This window comes from Spermophilus citellus (assembly GCF_964194105.1).
Source record: "Spermophilus citellus genome assembly, chromosome: 3".
NCBI lineage: Eukaryota > Metazoa > Chordata > Mammalia > Rodentia > Sciuridae > Spermophilus > Spermophilus citellus.
The window spans coordinates 218,841,057-218,846,859 of NC_138184.1; positions in this window are offsets into that span (position 1 = coordinate 218,841,057).

Consider the following 5,803-nt stretch of genomic DNA (forward strand, 5'->3'; position numbering starts at 1 on the left):
AATTTTTTGAGTTCTTTGTATACTCTGGATATTAGGGCTCTATCTGAAGTGTGAGGAGTAAAAATTTGTTCCCAGGATGTAGGCTCCCTATTTACCTCTCTTATTGTTTCTCTTGCTGAGAAAAAACTTTTCAGTTTAAGTAAGTCCCATTTGTTGATTCTTGTTATTAACTCCTGTGCTATGGGTGTCCTATTAAGGAATTTGGAGCCCGACCCCACAATATGTAGATCGGAGCCAACTTTTTCTTCTATCAGACGCAGAGTCTCTGATTTGATATCAAGCTCCTTGATCCATTTTGAGTTAACTTTTGTACATGGCGAGAGGAGGGGATTCAGTTTCATTTTGTTGCATATGGATTTCCAGCTTTCCCAGCACCATTTGTTGAAGATGCTATCCTTCCTCCATTGCATGCTTTTAGCCCCTTTATCAAATATAAGATAGTTGTAACTTTGTGGATTACAGTAGATGGGGTAGAGAGAGAAGATGTGAGGGAAGGGGAGGGGGGATAGTAGGGGATAAGAAAGGTAGCAGAATACAACAGTCACTAATATGGCATTATGTAAAAATGTGGATGTGTAACCGACGTGATTCTGCAATCTGCATTTGGGGTAAAATTGGGAGTTCATAACCCACTTCAATCTAATGTATGAAATATGATATGTCAAGAGCTTTGTAATGTTGTGAACATCCAATAAAAAAATAAAATAAAAAAAATAATAAAAATAAAATATAAAAAATAAAAATGGGGGCTATTTTTATGTAGCTCAATGGTGAGCACTTGCCTAGCATGTGTGAAGCACTGGGGTCTATCCTCAGCACAACAGAAAAAAAAAAGAACCATATGATCATCTCGATAGACACAGAAAAAGCATTCGATAAAGTACAGCATCCCATTATGTTCAAAACATTAGAAGAACTAGGGATAACAGGAACTTACCTTGACATTGTAAAAGCTATCTATGCTAAGCCTCAGGCTAGCATCATTCTGAATGGACAAAAGTTAAAGGCATTCCCTCTAAAATCTGGTACAAGACAGGGTTGCCCTCTATCACCACTTCTATTCAATATAGTTCTCGAAACACTGGCCAGAGCAATTAGACAAACTAAAGAAATTAAAGGCATAAAAATTGGAAAAGAAGAACTTAAATTATCACTATTTGCGGATGACATGATTCTATACCTAGAAGACCCAAAAGGGTCCACAAAAAAACTACTAGAACTAATAAATGAATTCAGCAAAGTGGCAGGATATAAAATCAACATGCATAAATCAAAGGCATTTCTGTATATCAGCGACAAAACCTCTGAAACGGTAATGAGGAAAAACACTCCATTCACAATATCCTCAAAAAAAAAAATACTTAGGAATCAACCTAACAAAAGAGGTGAAAGATCTATACAATGAAAACTACAGAACCCTAAAGAGAGAAGTAGAAGAACATCTTAGAAGATGAAAAAATATACCCTGTTCATGGATAGGCAGAACTAACATCATCAAAATGGCAATATTACCAAAAGTTCTCTATAGGTTTAATGCAATGCCAATCAAAATCCCAATGGCATTGCTTGTAGAAGTAGATAAAGCAATCATGGAATTCATATGGAAAAGTAAAAGACCCAGAATAGCAAAAGCAATTCTAAGCAGGAAGTGTGAATCAGGCAGTATAGTGATACCAGATTTCAAACTATATTACAGAACAGTAGTAACAAAAACAGCATGGTACTGGTACCAAAACAGGCGGGTGGACCAATGATACAGAATAGAGGACACAGAGACTAATCCACAAAGTTATAACTATCTTATATTTGATAAAGGGGCTAAAAGCATGCAATGTAGGAATGATAGCATCTTCAACAATTGGTGTTGGGAAAACTGGAAATCCATATGCAACAAAATGAAACTGAATCCCCTCCTATCACCATGCACAAAAGTTAACTCAAAATGGATCAAGGAGCTTGATATCAAATCAGAGACTCTGCATCTGATAGAAGAAAATGTTGGCTCTGATCTACATATTGTGGGGTCGGGCTCCAAATTCCTTAATAGGTCACCCATAGCACAAGAGTTAATAGCAAGAATCAACAAATGGGACTTACTTAAACCAAAAAGTTTTTTTCACAGCAAAAGAAACAATAAGAGAGGTAAATAGGGAGCCTACATCCTGGGAACAAATTTTTACTCCTCATACTTCAGATAGAGCCCTAATATCCAGAGTATACAAAGAACTCAAAAAATTAGACAATAAGATAACAAATAACCCAATCAACAAATGGTCCAAGGACCTAAACAGACACTTCTCAGAGGAGGACATACAATCAATCAACAAGTACATGAAAAAATGCTCACCATCTCTAGCAGTCAGAGAAATGCAAATTAAAACCACCCTAAGATACCATCTCACTCCAGTAAGATTGGCAGCCATTATGAAGTCAAACAACAACAAGTGCTGGTGAGGATGTGGGAAAAAGGGTACTCTTGAATATTGCTGGTGGGACTGCAAATTGGTTCGGCCAATTTTGAAAGCAGTATGGAGATTCCTGGGAAAGCTGGGAATGGAACCACCATTTGACCCAGCTATTGCCCTTCTCGGACTATTCCCTGAAGATCTTAAAAGAACGTACTACAGGGATACTGCCACATCGATGTTCACAGCAGCACAATTCACAATAGCTAGACTGTGGAACCAACCCAGATGCCCTTCAATGGATGAATGGATTAAAAAATGTGACATCTATACACAATGGAGTATTAGGTAGCACTAAAAAATGACAAAATCATGGAATTTGCAGGGAAATGGATGGCACTAGAGTAGATTATGCTTAGTGAAGCTAGCGAATCCCTAAAAAACAAATACCAAATGTCTTCTTTGATATACTGAGAGCAACTAAGAATAGAGCAGGGAGGAAGAGCAGGAAGAAAAGATTAACATTAAACAGAGACATGAGTTGGGAGGGAAAGGGAGAGAAACGGGGAATTGCATGGAAATGGAGGGAGACCCTCATTGTTATACAAAATTACATATAAGAGGTTGTGAGGGGAATGGGAAAATAAAGAAGGAAAGAAATGAATTACAGTAGATGGGGTAGAGAGAGAAGATGGGAGGGGAGGGGAGGGGGGATAGTAGAGGATAGGAAAGGTAGCAGAATACAACAGTTACTAGTATGGCATTATGTAAAAATGTGGATGTGTAACCGATGTGATCCTGCAATCTCTATTTGGGGTAAAAATGGGAGTTCATAACCCACTTGAAGATAATGCATGAAATATGATATGTCAAGAGCTTTGTAATGTTGTGAACAACCAATAAATAAAAAAGAAAAAAGAAATCATACACTTAAAAACTTGTTCATGAATGTTTATAGTGGCATTATTTATAATAGTCAAAAGATGGAAGCCACCCAAATGCCCATGATCACACACCATAGAATATTATTCAGCTACAAGAAGGGTTACTGGTTGTACTAGTTAGCTTTTTGCCACTATAATAAATATCTGAGAGGATCAACTTATAAACAGAAAATTTTTATTTTGGTTCCTCGTTTTGGAGGTTTCAGTTCCCACATCATCAGTTGGCCCCATTGCTTTTGGGCCTTTGGTGTGACAACACATCATGATAGAAGCACATGGTGGGGGCTGGGGATGTGTCTCAAGCGGTAGCGCGCTCGCCTGGCATGCGTGCGGCCCAGGTTCGATCCTTAGCACCACATACCAACAAAAGATGTTGTGTCCACCGAGAACTAAAAAAAATAAATAAATATTAAAAATTCTCTCTCTCTCTCTCCTCTCTCACTCTCTCTTTTAAAAAAAAAAAAAAAAGAAGCACATGGTGGAACAAAACCACTCACGTCATGCATACAGAGCAAGAGAGATGAAGAAGAAGGGGTCGGAGAACCACAATCCCAATCAAGGTTATTACCCCAGTGACCTAATGACTTCTAAGTAGGTCCACCCCTTAAAGATTCTACCATCTCCCATACCACCATCATAGGGAACAACCCTTTAGCACATGGATCTTTGGGGGACACTTAAGATCCAAACTATAACACCAATGCATGCTACAACATTGAGGAACCTTGAAAACATTATGCTAAGTGGAAGAAGGCAGTCAAAATAGACCACATATTATAGACTCCATTCATATGAAAATCCAGAATATGAACATCTATGGAGATAGAAAGTTGGTGAGTGGTTGCTCAGGGTTGAGGTGAATAAAAGGATAGGACAGTTGTAGCTTTTTGAGGTGATGGTTGCACATATAGCATGAATATATAAAAAAATTGAATTGTTCATTGAAAATGAGTGCATTTTATGGCATGTGAGCTATATAAAGCTATTAAAACTAGATGTAGTAATGTTAGTTGTTAGGGAATTGCTATAAAAGAAAGAGAAATAGGAATGAAACAAAATATCTTTTAGGGTGAGTGTTGAAATTATAAGGTTATCAGGGAAAGATAGAGAGGGAAAGATTGTGAGATACTTAGAAATCTGTGAAAGACCATTCCAAGCATGGTGAATAATAATAAATGGAGAGATCCTAGGGAATACAAAGGCAAAGATGCTGGAATGGAGCAAGCAAAGGAGAATGTAAGGGAATATGAAAATGGAGAGAAGTAATGGAAATGTAGATCATATTCAGCCTAGTAAGTAAGCCTTTTAAAGACCTTTACTTTTTCTAATAGTGAGTTGGAAAACTATTTCAGAGTGACACAGCTTTTTCTGTGTAAGAGACAACCACAAAACTCCAATGGAGTACAGCGATAAACTTTTATTTCATGAATTATAGTTTCAGCTGATCTAGGCTTAGGCTTAGCTGGCGGTGCTGATGACCTCAGATAGGTTTGTTGATGAGTCTAAGGGTTGGATGGGGGTTGACTGACTTTGGTTAGGCCCATATATGTAGCCATGAAAAGTATGTCTTTGATCTCCATGTGGATTGACCATAGAATTTTTGAGGCACCCTTCTCTGAATTGGGCAGATTTTTATCTGCATATTATAAATGAGTACACAAGTTCTGAGAAACTAATTGGCTTGCTTACATTCAGCTTCTAGCAAATAGAAAAGTTACTTTTTGAATGAAGATCTCAACTTCAAATCCTCCACAAAGTGCATCTACTAATGTTTATTGCCATTAAGATATATAAAGAGGATCTATTTTCATATGTACAAGAATTTTGTGAGATGAGTATCACTGCCCATTTTATAGGTAAGGAAATTAAGAAATATGTACAGATTCACACAGCATATTAGAAGCAAAATCAGAACTTTAACCCAATGATTGACTACATATTCATTTTTTAAAAACCCTACCACTTTTGCCTAATAAATGTCACATTTATTCACTTTCTTGAGGATACTGAGACCCCTCTACAATAAAGACTTTATATCAAAGTCCACATGTCTCCTGCATACTTTATAGTCTTATCCTTACCCCAACTCAGTGGGTTTTTTCAGAACCTGCACAGAAGTATCTTCTTTTCTTTGGGGAAATTACTAGATGTCTACATTTCCTGGCCTTTGAAGTTTGTTATTACTCTGTCATAAAACAGAAGTGTGGCAATTACAGTTCTCTTTTCTCAAAATAGAAGGATTGTGATTTCCTTCTGTTTTCTGAGTTCTGGGACTTACCTGTGGTTAGAATTCAGTTGATTGTTTTTTTTAGAGAGAGAGAGAGAGAGAGAGAGAGAGAGAGAGAGGGAATTTTTAAATATTTATTTTTAAGTTTTCAGTGGACACAACATCTTTACTTTTTTTTAATGTGGTGCTGAAGATAGAACCCAATGCCCCATGCATGCCAGGCAAGT